Here is a 16,371-nt window from a genome sequence, read left to right on the forward strand (position 1 = left end):
TTTAAAAAGCCAAAATGGAAAATACAAAATATAAAGTCCTTCAGGTACAACTAGGTTCACAGCTTTACTAGTATCAACCAAAAAACTTAGAAAATCCTGTTCTCTACAATGCCAAGTTATTCACTTGCAATGCCTTGGTAGGCTAACTTCCAGCCTTGAACAAAATTAAACACAAACAAAAACAAAAACTTACCCTCCATACCACTCCTACTCCCCAGCCCTATACCTCATTCTTGCTTAGCTAAACACATTTCTCTTTCTTTCAAAAGAAAGGGAGCTTCTTTTGTTAGACCTAAGGACATATGTGAAATTTTGGTACTGAAAAGAAATTGGAACACAAAACAGACAGAAAAGAATGGACTAGAATACATATCGGTAGGCATTGAGTCTCGTGACAGTTGCATCATGCCACCTGGTAATGCACCAGATGTGAGAAATGCAGGCAACCTCAGTTAAGGTAAAGCTTCAAGGCTTGCTTGATATGTTGTGCTGACCATAATAGGGTCTAAAGAGAATGATCCAAAGGAAAACAAACATGGGAACACATTTGATTGGAGGTGAGTGGAATTTCTAGGAAGGATTTGTGAATTAATAATTAAATGTAGAACAAACAGTAAATATGGCAATAGCATCATTAAAGCATTTGATTGACTCTCCTACAATATTTCCAGAGAATAAAATTTATGCAAGATGGCGGTGGAAGGATTTTGAAAATTAATTTGTGAGAGGCACACAACTGGTTTACAATAGGGACACAGAGAAACATTAAAAATGTGCACACAACCACACACACACACACACACACTCAAGAAAGCTTTATCTGACCCTTAAATAGGAACAAATATCCCTAGTTCTGGGTCATTAAAATAATAATTTCATTGAATTAAAAATTAAATGCTATTATTTAACAGCATTTGGTTATTTACTAATGCTTGCACACAATTTTATGCAGAATACTAAAAATACTATTAAAATGCTCTCTAAAGACACCAATAACTAATATATTTTCAAATGTATCTTTTTTCATTTATATCCTTCTAAATTTGAGTTTATGTCATTAGTTAAATCAACAACAAAAGAAAAATAATGGATAATAAGAAAAATGCCTTGTATTTCTATCACCTTCCTTTCAAGAGTCCAGGCATTTTTGTCGTTAGAGACAATGCTTAGATGTGAAATTGTTTTTACTGAGTTATTGATGACTGTATCTACACAGAGCCTAAGTCAAATTATAGTATATTATGGAAGCAATAGCTTCCTTCAATCTTTTGCATTATTATACTATAAGAGCCACCTAAGCCCATTACGGAGCTGCCATGAATGTTGTGTCTAGACTATAAGTCATCTTGGTTTTAACCAAATTAAGTCTCTACTACATGACTCAGATTTAGTATCTTCTGAAGATAGCAATGTAATCTGCAACCATGCAATTATTATAAGAGAAAACTAAAACATAGTGCCTTACACACAATGGACATACAATAAATATTACTTGAACTAAAGATATGACCTGGATCTACTACAAATCTTTCCTATTTTTCTTCTATAAATGAATTAAGGGCTACTAATCTATAACATTTTTATCATGTCATCAACATTGATATATGAAATGATATTCCTAGAAGAATCTGGAACTCACATTAGCCAGAATAGAATAGACTAACACACATCTTCTGAAAGAACAATGTATTCTTTTAATCTACACCAGTATGCAATCAATTTCCTAGTGGTAATATCAATATAGGTTAGATATGCTTCTTAAAATTGGCTTTTCTGGCAAGGATTACTACAGGAATATTCAAAAATAAGCTAAAAATAAACTTTTAAAAATAATATAAAGAGTGAATTCCATTAATAACAGGAAATATACATTTAAAAGAAGAAGTAATTATATACTTTTGAAGTCTTAAACAATGAGTTCTACTTTCTTCAAATAACTAAATTTTTACTTGGGAAGAAGGCTCAGGTTTATCAAGCCAGTGGTACCTTGAGCATTTAAAGCATTTAATCTTGTACCCATGAATGCTTAACTTAGAATACATGGTGTTCTACACAGAGATAAATCCCCAGCTGCAATTTATCTCTACTAAGAAGATAAAGAAATGGAGGAAATGGATTTAAATAAAAGAATAAAGAAAAATATTAGGCAACTTGAGTCTCTATATGGATTTTCTACTCGATGCAATTACTTAAAGGGACTTTGTAGAAACCTTGTTTTTGGGAAGGATTTAAAAATGAAATCTGTTTTCTCTCCCTAGGATCGTCTCAAGAGGCCCTTCCCTAAAGGTAGGAGTGAGAACAAACTGTATTTTTCTATTAATGTATTAATGAAAGATTTGGAAATTGGTATAGAGTTTGAGTTCATATTGGTGATTAAATTTGAAATTCTAATTTTTAAGAAGGCCAAGATCACCAATGTGTCATTTTTAACCACATATTGTATATATTTTTAATCATATGAATATAAACTCACAGCCATAAGTGACTCAGGCATAAGGAGAAACTAGATCCATAATTTTAGAATTAGAGGAGATCCCACTTGAACAAGATTAATGTATATATTTTTTGAGACAAGGTCTCACTCTGTCACCCAGGTTGGACTGCAGTGGTGCAATCACGGCTCACTGCAGCCTCAGCCTCCCATGCTCAAGCCTCCCTCCTCAGCCTCCCAGGTAGCTAGGACTACAGGCGTTCATGCCACCATGTCCAACTAATCTTTTTACTTTTTGTAGAGATGGGGGTCTCTATATGTTGCCCATGATGGTCTTGAAATCTTGTGCTCACATGATCTTCCCACCTCTGGCTCCCAAAGTGCTGGGATTACAGGCATAAGCCATAGCACCTACCCTGAACAAGATTAATATTTTGTCTACCATTTGAAGGATGATTTCATATTGAAAGTGTAAGATACTTTATAAGCTAAAATTTAAAGTTTCTGAAATAGTCAAGGGGGCTCAGTCAGAAAAGAGAGTTTATGTTTGAAAAATATTCTTTTTGAAATAAGCATTCATATATATGGTCTTTTTCATGTTTGTTTGCTTAATTCCCATATGTAGTGGGATATTTTGTTTCAAACCACCCAATGGTGAGTACTGAATAGATTTTTCTTGTGAGATTCCTGTTCAATTTGCTCAATTCTAATGGTTATAACATTTACCAATCTCAATTACACTGTAATGAAGTCAAGATACTTTCTGTTAAGCAAGTATCTGACACTACTGAGTAATTTGTCTGCAAAGGCATGTGAAGAGTTAAATGCAAAACACAAGAATTAAAGTTGAGCAGTAAAAGCAATAAGTGTTTTACTTCTATCTCATTTGGGACCTCCTAAGGGAAGAAACTAGTGAGCTATGCAGACTTGAGGGGAAATAAAAAAAGAAATTGTCCCAATGCTATTCAGTAATCAATTGGAGGAAAAAAAAATCAGTCAGTATCAGGTAATAAAATATGGAATTAGGGTAGAGCACTTGCCTGAGGATATATCCTGTAGTAAAGGTTATTTTTCATGATTTATAAGGGTTTTTAAAGAAGCTTGCGGAATGCCAGAGGAGAAATGAAGACTTCTGAAAGCTTTACATTGTTCTGCAAGTGCTTTCATAATACTTGTTTATGTTTTAAGGTGGGGGGGTGGGGGAGAAATTGTACAGCGAGGTGGAACGGTTATTGACCAGATTGATCATGGGAACAAATCTGCCGGTGGTAACCTTGTTTAATGATATGTTGCTGGGCTCAGCACCTTGCTGAGGCTGTGATTCTTCACCGGCTGGGGCCGCATGATGGATCGCGGTAGGAAGCTGATGGTGCAATCACTCACCGGCCGTCAGCAACACCTGCAGCAACCTGACACCCGTCCCTGCTGAACGGAGCAGCCAGGCTGCCCGGCCCATTGGGAGACACGAAGCCTCCTCCAAAGACAGCATACAGGAGCTCTCTCCCTCTCTCTCTTTCTCTGGGTCTTGTACCTTCTTGTGTAGGGCATTCCTTTTGAGTTTTTGTTTATGACTTTTTTTCAAAATAACTTGAGTCCCCTTCACAGCTAGACTTCTCAATTCCTTTCTCACACCCACAAAGCTGATGAAGGCTTCTTTCACTGTGGCCAAACAGAATACGAAGCAAAGCCCTGAGTCTGAGTATAAAACCTAAAGATGTAAAGAGTCAGGGAATGTAATTGTTTTTGAGCAAAATATAAAATCATATTTCATCGTGTTTTTCCTAGTTTTAATAAACGAATTAGTGGGGTAAAATTTGTTTGGCACAATCTGCATAATGAAGTCGGTTATATGGATCTACATTACTAGGTTGGAAATTCTCTAAGCGTCGGCTCTGTGCTTTGTATCTTTATACCCATCACCTCACACGTAATTGTTTGCCAAAACACAAAACAAAACAAAAATGAAATGAAGTCACATGCAATTGGTTTGAGAAAGAACAACGGTGTAAGAGAATACTTTTTACTGTGCAACTCCTTTACTCAACCTGTCTATCTATGATTCCCTATTGCTTACCCTATTAAATCTAAACTGGCCTACCCTGCAAAATATGGCCCCAAACACCAAATTTGAAGCCTACACAGTCCAATATGATTTTTGCTTTGGCTTAGTCAGAACTGCTTCATTGTTTGCATCACCCATGCCAATTCTCAACTTTGTACTTATTTTTTCTTTTCTGCTACTAAGTGTTCTCCTTTCCTCTTTATCTCTATTTACTGGCTCTTCTAGTGCCAGCCTAGTACCATGGCTTACAAGAAGTACTACTTCATTATTCTGGCCTTCATTTACCCTTTACGCTGGCTCTTGTTTGCCTCTTTATCCTCCATTCCCTCCTTCTTAACAGTCCCAAGATGTGTTTGGCAAGGTTCTGGTTCCAAGGATGTTCACACCATCCTCAGCTCTAAAAGTGGGACTTGAGACCTGGGCTAAACCCAGGCACTGAATTCCCTTGATGGCATATTTAGTTCAGGGATAGACATATTAAATTTACTAGGGTTTTGCTAAAATGCTGAGACAATGATGTACTTTCTTTTCCCACTGCACAAATAAGCATGCAGGTCCAGGAGCTGTTGGAAAACATCTTGGAACTATGAACAAGTTAGACTTAGGATGAAACTGACACTCCTGCAGGTAAGGTAGAAAGAAGGAAATACATGAGACATGGGATGAATCACTAAGATTCTCAATTAGGTCATTTCCAATTCCAGTCTAAAGACAACTCAGTTTTGTAAGCTGAGTATTCTCTTTAGGTTTTGGCCAGTTTCTGCTCCTTGCAACAAGAAACACTATCATCTTCTTTGAACAAATTTGCATTGGCAATAAATAGACACCGCTCATTTTGGCTTTCCTATTATTTTGAACAAGCAATTATTTTCTCTCCAACAAAATTTCTTGAGGGTACAACGAAGTCCATTAGTTCTGTTTTTCCTTTGACCACTGTGCTGGTACAGAGTAGACAGTCAATACATACTCATGGTTTGACTTTGGCTTTGACTCATGCTTTGACGAAAGACATCGTCTTTCGACTGTTGACGAAGACATCGTCTCCTCAGGCAGTAGCACCACACACTTTATGACTTGTTAGCTTCATTGATCGGGCATGCTCTATTGCAAGTTTGTCTAACTCCTGCTTGTGGGCCACAGGCAGTCCAGGACAGCTTTGCATGCAGCTCAACACAAATTTGTAAACTTTCTTAAAACATGTTTTGTGATTTTTTTTTTTTAAAGCTCATCAGCTATCATTAATGTACTTTAGTGTGGTCCAAGACAATTCTTCTTCCAATGTGGTCCAGGGAAGCCAAAAGATTGGACACCCCTGCTCTACTGGAATGCAGTACAGAAGTCATTGCCGTCTCCTGTATCAAGAAGGAGATTTCCAGACAGAAGAAATGATGAAGAGTTCACTAAGCAGATTTTTACATACTTTCATTAATCATTCAACTAATATTTGTTGATCAAATCTATGTTACATTGTCTTTTCTATGGCGATCTCAATCTTGACTGATTTGCTAAAGTGTTTCCAAAAAATAATACATGTCATTTTGTCAAATACCAACTACTGTCCAGACTATTTTTTAATTTCCCCACTGTTCCTGCTGTTCTCCCACCTCCTTTGTGATCCAGGGTGGGAAGTGATACACACAAGAAAAGCAGGCTTGTAATCAACCCTCAAAAACTACAGCTGGTTTGTCAGAGCCTTTAGGGCCACACATACACGCTAGTCATAAAAACAAAACAACCAAACAACTATTGCATGTAGACATAACTACTTAACACACTCATGCTTTACGCTATTTAAACGAATATAGGAAATGTCTGTACATTATCTCAACTTCAGAGACTTCAACTTAAGCAAGTTCAAAAAGTTATAAATGTAATTTAGACAGAGATTCCAAAGCGCTAAGACTTTCTGGTCAATTTCATTTCTTATATAAGAAATATCTTCTGATAGAAACCTACTTAAAATAGAAGCTATTTCAGGAAAATACATTTCTAAGAAAGACTAAACCACCTTGCTACATTCTAAGATAGAAGTTATCAATCTTCATTATGCATAAGAATTGTCTTTGAGCTTGTAATGCAGAACCCTGGGCCCCAGTCACAAAGAATCTCATTCCATCGGTTGGGGTAGGGCCCCTGGTAATGAAATGCTGCTAATACCGCTGACCCAGCATCCATTTTACTAGCACTGTTCTGAATGCTACCCTGCCCGAATTCCCTCACAATAGTGGCAATTTGCTTTTTTCTTTTTTCCATTTACTTATCTGCCAAACCAGATTATCATTAAGGCAAATAAGTTGCAACTATAAAATTGGAAAATCTAGTTTCTAGCTAAATGCCTTTTATTTTATTCAATTTGTTTACATGATTTAGCATTGTAGCTCTGGTAACTTTTAAAAATTATCCTTTAGCTAAAAAGAAATCAATAAGTCTAACATTCCAAGTAAATCAACTGGGTTGAATGGGTACCTGTATCCTGATTTGGTTAAATGTTATTTGTCTTTTTCTCAGACGGGCACTTGAGTCCTGTGTTTTTTGTATTCTTGATATTACTAATTATATTGCTGTCACTTGAGAAATACTACTCTGTATATTATTAGTAATGCCACTGCTAATAAATCACTATGCCAGTCTACTTCAAAAAGTTTTGTTAGCAAGCTGTATACACGATACCTTTCAGGGGAAAAAAAAAAAAAGCTAGCCTTTTAAGCCATGAAGAATCAACAGCTATAAGACATTGAAAAATAACTGCACTGAGATCTACTGGGTGGAAAAGGGATGTAGAAAGGTGAGAATTGTGACTTTCCAATAGAGAGCTCAATAGTGTTGTTTGCTTAGGTAGCTGTCTCATTGGCTTACTCTGTTCACTTAGAGATACATTTGTAAAGGTGGTGTTCCAGATTTCAACCAAAAGCTCCTTCAGGCACTGAACCTGATCATCAGTGTCTGCAGGTCTCACAAAGCAAAAATTGAAACAACAAAAAAGTGAAGTCACATAATTCAAGCTAACCAAAAACATTTTTAAGCTTCGACTTTTCGTGTTTTATTATATTGTTGTTCACCCTTCACTCCTACCAGCATAACATTATAATATTCTTTGAAGAATGCCATCATGTGTGGGTGTGTGTTTGAGAGAAAGGTGGAAATATATAGACATTTTTATTCACGGAAGGATACCACCTATTATTTAGAGGTAAACCCTCTCCTCTTCCTTCTGAGTTGTTTCAAGGCAAGAGCTGTAAGGACAGAGAAAATGCTTCGCTACTACAGCATCTGGCTCTTTGGTTGACTTACCTACTTTGGCACATTGGCAGCTTTGGGTCTGCTTTTTAGGGTATTCCTCGTATAAGAAAAAGGATGAACTTGCCCTCGTGTGGCGATATCTCACTTGGCATCTCTGTCAATTTGGGGGTGGGGGATTCTGTATCAATATTTAAAGAAGATTGTAAAAATCCCATCATAAAAAAGACAGACACATACATATACCCAATGCCAAAGCTTTTTTTCTCCCACTCACAAAGTTTGTTTCATTTAACCATACACATCTTTCAACCAGTATCCATTTTATTCGTAAGTCATAAATGTAATTCAACACAAACCTGAAACTCACTGGTATTAAAAACAAAACAAAAAACAACTGCAGGTTTCTCTCTATGTAAACACAAAAGTTCTTCTTGACTAAGAACATTAATACAATGGTGTTATAAGGCAGAGGACATTTTTCACCTAATAATAAATGACACACTAAAGGAACATTCTGTATCATGAACACTTTATAACTACAGTTCTTGCTTGATGGTTAACATAAAATGAACAGAGTTAACTATGAATCTAGTAGTCTAATGCTAATTACAATAAAATAGTGTGTATTTTAAAGTTGTCTTTGTCCCTCTTCATTCTAATTCTTATAAAAAAGAGAAAATGGCAATATAAATTACCTTTTATTAATGTTTCTTTATAAATGCTCCTTATATAAACATTTACTCCAAATGATTAAGCGGGCCATCAGAATTTTAAAGTGTTGTATTTGCCAGATCGGTGCTGTAATAGGGCAAATACAAAACCAAAAATGCCTTACAGATTGTATGTCTGTTTTCTAAGAAGCTAAAATGTTTAATCCTTCTTTTCTTTGGGTATAATTTGTCAGTTTAAGAAAAATAAAGCATAATTTGATGTTTGGTAACAATTAGGTTGGCAAATTTTTCAGAGAAATGCAATAGTGTTTGCTGAAATTATAAAATGGAGATGTGTTGATAGAATGCTCTGGTGTCAAAAAAAATTGGGAACATTTTAAAGGCTATTTCATTTCCCACTCCTATCATTTTAAACAATCTATCAGGTTGCATGTAAAAACCACAAGGAAAAATACTAAAGCATTGCAGTGGGTGCATGAACATCTGTGGATATCATTGAAAGCCACTTAATAATCCCAATGAAAGAAGTTTTACATTTTAAAATCTGAGACCTCCTTATGCAAATCATTTTGCCTTTAGCCATTTCAAAAAGAAATGAAGGACCTAGAGGATTTTACAGTTTTACATAACACTGGTGAGATGGCTGCCAACTTTGATCTTACATTAATTAGTTAAGATCTTGACTGATCATAGCAACAGCAAACTCAGAAATCTGCACCTCAGTTAAAATGAATAGCCACAATTTAAAATGGTAAATATTTCTGCTTCATTTTGTATTGTATTCTTTATGTTTAATGTATTATTAATGACAAATAATAACACAATTTGTTGCCTAGTGAACTGCTTCACAATAATGTAAGTGCATTTTTTTAGCCTTGTTATATAGAAATCAGTCTCAGTATTAGGTGGTTGTATCCTTAAGCCACTTGGGGATATAAACCAAACCCAAACATGTTTTGGGTTTTTTTGTTTAAAAACTAAGATTTAAAAAAATAACTCTACATACTTAACCTAATTATGGGAAATTAGGTTGTGGGTGTACTTCTGTAACATATCAACTCTAAATGAAATTAAATCTATTGTGTTACCATTGACTGTTTTGTTTTTCCCAGAATGAAGTTATCTCTAAGATAAAGCTTAAAGCTATAGCTAACTTTGAGAAAACATGACCTTTCTATATATGAGAAACTAAAATTTAAAACTCACGAAACAGCCAATCCCTGCAAAGCATTTCCTTTTCCCTACAGGTAGTAAGAAATGGAGCCCAAATGACAGGACCCCATCTGAGCCTCCCCAGCTCCCCCAGTCTGCACAAACCCACTCTATCAATCATGGCAGGATAATGCATAGTGGCTGCACCTGTGACAGGAAATGATTGAGTGCTGAACACAGGGCCTGCTTCGCCTGTCGCTTTGTGCATTTGTATTTCTCCAGGGCCGGTATGAGAATTTTCAGAACTTGGGGGCAGGGGATGAGGGATTCCTATTGTATTTTGAAGAAGAAATAATAATGCGTTTTTATTATCAAGACATAACACAAAAGAGAAATTAGGCAGTAAAATGCCCTGGTCCACTCAGGTGTGTGAGAGCACCCAGGTAGCACAGGATGCAATATTATTAAGCCGTAATTTAGTTTAGGTAAGTAGAGGATGCTGAGCATGGCTATTCTTTTGGAGATGCCTGATTCTCCAGTCGCAAAACAGACATTTGTTCCTTTAGGATCACACACATACACACACAAAAGAGCAAAAGGTCCAGGCTCACCTATTGTCCACAAAGACTGTAGAATCTAACTTATGTGAGGATAGCAGCAAAAAAATTATTTTTTAATTTTTTAAGTTCTTCCTGTTTTTTGGAAACCTCTGATTTACTCTCATGATCTCATTATTTACATGGTTTGAGTTAGTGCCATAATCTGTTTTTAAGAAATTATAGCTGTACACAGTTTTAAGTAATTTTCTGCTGATTCAACCACTTACCGAAAATAAATGTGGTGAAAACATAAAGTTTGTTTTATACTAGTCAATATTTTATTCGAGTTAATCCTTCTGCGTAGGATATATTTTTCTATTACATCAGTGAAAGAATATTGATAACGTATTCTACTGTGCACATGGTTCACATAATTCGAGTCTGTTTCTAAAATGACTAAAATACTTTTGTTAAAATAATATTATTAAAGAATGGTGAGAGCAGGGAATAAACAAAAAGTAAAAACTCCAAAACTCTCCCCACCTAGGGTGTGGGGTCGGGGAAGGGAACAGTAACAATAAAAACAACATCTGAATATGTAAACTGTTTCTCTGGTTAGAATTTGCATTTTTGTCAGAACCAGAATTCGCTGTACAGGACATCATCACAAGCGCAGACTTCTAAAACATTTCGTGGAAGAGAGGAGACTGTTTACCGGATGCTCTTTTATTTTTGCTGTGCAGGATTAGTACCTTCTACTTCCTTAAATATAAGCAAATAAAATTATGGAGAAATAGAATGACTGCAGCCTTTGAGCGCTGGCTTGTCCTAGGACAATCAGATTTCACCGGGTAATGTATATGCAAACAGACACGTCCCGTTTATTTCATTGTTTGCACTACGGAGACTCTTCGCCGCTCTCCACGCCTTTGTTGACCTACCGCCAGCAAAGTTGTGTGGTTATAAATAGATAGAGGCAGCTGATTAAGAAGTGGGGGGAGTGACTTTCTCTGGGAGCTTATGGATCAATCACTGCTAAGGGGATGCAGGTTGAGGGGAAGGAAGAAAGTAAACCGCAGGGCAGTTTGGCTCAGTGAAACCCAATTCCTTCGCCCCAGAACTGTGGTGGCCAAACGTGCGCGACCCTCTAGACCCAAAACAGTTTTCGTCAGCAACGGGTCATCAGCAGAACCGAGAAGACGGGGTGGAGGTCTGGCCGGTCCGAAATAGGGGTGAGGTGGGGCTCGGCGGACGGCCTAGAACCTAGAGGCGCTCCCGCGCGAGCCCCGGTGCTTCCAGTCCGCCCTTGCCCGGCCCGGCGCGGGTCGCTCCCTTCTCCCAGTCTCGTCCCGTCTGGTCCCTTCCAGTCCCGTCCGCACTTTCCCCGGCAGGGGGCCCAGGTCAAACTGGGCCAATCCCGCGCGCGCAGCGCAGGACCTCTCCCGGCTGCCTGGGCGCGGCGGCTTCCCTCCGCCCAAACGGGGGGTGTCTCCTCGATCACCCCTGCCGCAGCTTCCCAGCCGAAGTCGGGCTGCCGGACGAGGGAGGCTCGCTCCTCTGCGGCCGGGGTCTGGGGGTGCCAGCGCGCCCCCGAGTGAGCGGTTGGGGACGGCGCGGAGCCGCCGACCCGCCGCGCGCCCTCCCGTCCCGGGCGGCCCCAGCCCGCGCCTCCGCGGGGTCCGCACCTCGCCTGGGCCCTGCCCTGTCCTGCCGCGTCGCGGCCTCTCCGCACCCCCCGTCCCAGGAGCCGACCTGCAGACTCACGGCAGAGTTCCACAGACCTCGTTAGGTTAAAGGAACCTCGCCTGGCCGCCCACTAATCGTCTAGAGGGGGAGGCCGGCGAAACAAAAGCCATAGAGGAAAATTAAGCGACTTCCCCTCGGCGGGGAACTTGGAGGTGGAGGAGCGGGGAGCGGCGCGGCGCGAGCGGAGAAAGAAGCGCCAAGCGGGGTTTCCAACGAACCCTAGGCAGGGGGAGGTGGGGGGCTGCGGAGGAAGAAAGACAAACATCTGGGGATCGGACCATATGCCGTAGCTTTGTCTTGTCCTTCAAAGTTCGGCTGCCCTTGAAGTGATTTGTCAGGCGGCCCACGGGTGACAGGGAGGATGTGCGGCGGGGAGCGGGGGCGGGAGACGCCGGGGGGAGCGGGAAGGGAGGGAAGGAAGGGGGGACGCCGACGAGAGGGGCAGCAAAGTGACCCCGCCGCCCGAGGAACGGCAGAAACCGGGATCGCGGAGGTGCGAGCCGGAACCCGGGAGCGGGGCGCTTCCCGGGGAGACGCCGAGACAGCGAGAAGGGAGGAGCAGAACGCAGAGGTTAAGGGGAAGGCAGGCCGAGGAGAAAGAGCGAGAGGACGGCAAGGAGGAAATAGGGAGAAGAAACTTAAGATTAGTCGTTCAAGTGTATTAAGAAAGAGGGCATGCCGCCTATTTTAGGAAAAGTGGCTTTGAGGCCCCCCCCCCGCACTTTTTTCCTCTCTCTCTTGCCCGCCAACCGCTGAACTGATTAGACTGTAATTAAGGCCATAAAGCCCTCAGATTATACACCTGTTTATTCACCAAAGTCGGGGTCTCATCAAGCAAATTAGCTGCTTCCAGGCTACACATTGGGCCTCGAGCTTGCCTGATTAATGAAGTTTATTGGGAGCTGTTAAAAGCATTAACTGGAGAAAATCTCAGCAATTCGTCATATTTAAGGGATAAAATTAAATCTTGCTATGCAAATGAGAAAAAAAATTTAAACCATCTTTAGGGGTTACTGTCTGCATATTATTTTGCTTTAAAATTCTGTTCAGGAAATAGGAATTAACATGAAATATTATTTGCTCTTAAAGTTATCAAAAATATTGAATCGCACCTTATGTGGCATTGTGGGGAGAGAAAAAGAAAACAAGGAAATTCCCATATACTTCGTTTCCCAGTGCAAAGAATTTTCTAAGACACCTAATCACAAAACCAACTTTCACGAGAAACCCAATTTTTAAAATTAAACTTAATGCATCCATCTACAGAATGAGATTTGGGAGGAGTCCTTCAAGGGGGTTAATTTTTGATGGGGGTGGTGGGCATGATGAATTCAGCAGCTGAGAGAGGAGGGGAGTTTATGGAAGTGCCCTGAATAAGAAGCATATGTGAGAATGGCAGAAAAGCAGTAGAGTGTCAAGAAAAAGCACCCCAAATGAATCAATACTCTCATAAACTGGCTGTAGAAAATGTTTCTGTACAGTGTTTTTAACTGTGACAGTAGTTAGTTAACACTAGTGGACAGGTCGGGGAAGGTGTGATTATGAAAATAAACAAGGGAAGTGAGGGAAATATAACCAAGTGGAAAAAGGAAATGGAGTGCAAATTGAGAACATAATCCAGAATTTGTAAAGTATGTATTTACTTTAGGTGCTGCTTGGTAATACTGCCACACAAATGTTTATTAATGGTTGCAATTATATAAGTGACGGGAGAGTGATTTCAGTACATTAATTATACTTGAAAAAGGGGGGAATCTCTTTTCTACAAGAGTAACAAAAGTATATATATAAATGCCTTCTATTTCAACAAAATACTGAAAATAACATAGTGAATAAATTATTCTAGTCAACGTAAAGCTTATTACAATGCCAATCTTTCCAGATTTATTTTTAAGTCTTTTCTATTAGTTTTTCTGAGGGCATTTTAGGTTTCAGTGCAGTATGAAATGTCTGTTTGACTAACATTTGTTTCAGGACAATGTATGTTTTATAATTTCAGTAAGATATATAAAATAGTAGAGTATATGAAATAGAAACTCTGAGACAAAAAGGAAAGGCATAGCTAATAGAAATTTAGATAATTTTGAAGAAAATTTATCTCGTAATAGTCACCTCTGATGGATTCAGTTTTAAAGCATTTGATAGATTTTTATAGTTATTCTCACTAATATTGTACTTCAAAATTGATTTTCTAGTTAATTTTAAATTTTTTATTTTAAAAAACTTAAAGCATTGAGATTTACTAATTTCCCTGCCTTAATGAAGTCACTTAGAGTTGGCTAAAGAAAGTCACAGTAATCATTCATATTAATATTTCTGTTTTAAGGGTCAAAAAAACTTTCAAATTTATTCATTCCTCCCCTTTGGTGTGGGTAGAATACAACTTTGTGAAACTAAAAAAAAAAATGTAAATTTAAAGTCTAGAAAACTCAGCAACACCACTCACAAACATAATCTTGAAAAATAGTCATTTGCCTTAATCTTTAAATTATCTCCTAAAAACTCCAATATATTCTAAATTTGAAAATCAAAAATTCCCTTTTGTTTCTATAAATATTATATATTAATTATAAGATGATTATTTTAAACAAATGAACTGTAAACATTTTTATTTTAATATTAGAAATTAAAAATCATATAGTTATTGGTAAGGATGAAAAATTCTTCATATGTGCATCTGATACTATTCTTTGGATTAGTAGAACACATTTTATACTGAAATTCTAATTATTAAAGGATTATTCAGTAAAAAGAAAATATATGTAAATTAAATTAATTTTTGTTCAAGCAATACAAGTTTTAAAAAGATCTGTTCCTCCTATAATTTTGAAGTAATTTGAAGAACAACAATTATCCTTTGTGCTGAAAATCAGTCATTTATCAGGACTTTGCTTTACTTTTAATATTTAATTGAAACATATAAATGGAGGAAGAGAGATGTATAAATTTTCCGAGGGTATTTTAAAAATATATTTTGCTGTAAATACATTTAAAAGTATTTTGCATCTCACATTTTGAAGATTAGAACATTTTTAAATGATCCTATGCTGATCTTAGAATACTTGTCATTGTGGTATCCTGCATCTAACAGTTCATTTAAAATATGGATATTTTTGTACAAAGATAATTTGCTTTTAGAGTGTACAGTCATACAGTGTGGGCTTCTGAGCTGCTAACTAATGGGTATCTGTTATTGTCATTTGTATTTCTGATCTCTAGAGTGGTATGGATAAAGAAGGTCGAAATGGTCTCTGATGGAAAAGAAACTTTTAAAACGCTTGGAAAAGTTAATGAATTAGATTTCCCTGCACTTGAAGATATTAGGATTGGGAGATCAAGACTCCCATCAGCCAAATTAAGAATATTCACAGTTGACAGGAAAACTCCAAGTTTCTTTTTCCCCACCAGAGAAATGTCCCCCACCACCACAGCTAAACAGTGGTAAGTCAAAGAAATAATTATATTAGCTTAAAGAGAATGTTTCCTAAGCAATAAACTAAGTGCACATAACCTAGTTTTCATTTTATTTATTTCATGTAGTTTTTCATAAGTACTTGAAAATGCTTTTTGCAAAAATGTTCTTTTTGACTTTATAAAACTTCTTTCCTGCTGTGGATAAAATTACAATGTAGTAAACTAGTTTTTTTTTAAAGTCTTTGTAGCAATAAAGTTCAATGAAAAGAACATAACTGGAAGAGATGTACAACACCCCTTTCTTTTTAAATAACTTTAAATTATTTATGAAATAAAAATGCTACTTCGGTTTGCCTTAAATAACCCGTATTTCACCAATTATTTTCTATTTTCTTAAATGTTCAAAATATTAGCATATAAAAAGAATTCTCTCCGTGTGTTCCTTAAGACCCACTGCATTTTTATCAAAGCCTTCAAAAATGCAGTGTTCTAAGACATATTTTAATATGATCAGTTGGTTTTAAAAATGTGTTCTTTAATTTTTATGGAATAGTATATGAAACAAAGAAATACAGTATATACCTTTAAAGATGAGTCAGGATTTCAATAATATTCAGTAGGTATACTTAATATACTACATGCCATATTTTGGGTTCTTAGAACTGAGCGCTTCTTTGTAGAAGTGGACTTAAATAGTAGAATTTATAGTTTGAACCTGTGTTTTGGTAATTTTAATACTGTAAAATTATTAATGGAAAAATAGGTGCATGAATTAATAGTTGATAATATTGTCATTCTCAACCATGCAAATATTGCTCAAAATGAAATATGTTTTATTGTATTTTTCCAGGGCAGCCTTTTGAGTCTAGAAAGGTCAGTAACAAGATTTTATTTTGATACATGATATGACCTAATTATTTCACATGTTGCAGAAATCCAAAGCAGGTAGAGGGTGCCTTTTTTTTTCCTTTGAGGTAAGTCTAAATTGCAACAACTAAAATGCCTTCTTATCATTGTAATGAGATCAGTAGGTTTCAAGTATGGAATGAATCAATTATTGTAAGCAAAGCCCCCACGTAAATCATGGAATGCCAAACCAACCTCAGGATTATAAAA

At 37.4% G+C, this 16,371-nt stretch overlaps 1 long non-coding RNA gene across 2 annotated transcripts in view; it reads right to left on the minus strand.

Annotated features, from left to right (window-relative positions):
* LOC135277423 (uncharacterized) overlaps nt 1-16,371 on the minus strand; it is a 145,054-nt gene that overhangs the window by 19,117 nt on the left and 109,566 nt on the right. For both annotated transcript variants that reach the window (XR_010345022.1, XR_010345021.1), the window contains exon 3: nt 7,785-7,911. This is a non-coding gene — a long non-coding RNA (uncharacterized LOC135277423). The remainder of the gene's footprint in view (nt 1-7,784; nt 7,912-16,371) is intronic.

Source organism: Aotus nancymaae, unplaced genomic scaffold, assembly GCF_030222135.1.
Source record: "Aotus nancymaae isolate 86718 unplaced genomic scaffold, 86718_ANA_hifiasm-v0.15.2.pri h1tg000032l_0, whole genome shotgun sequence".
Classification (NCBI taxonomy): domain Eukaryota; kingdom Metazoa; phylum Chordata; class Mammalia; order Primates; family Aotidae; genus Aotus; species Aotus nancymaae.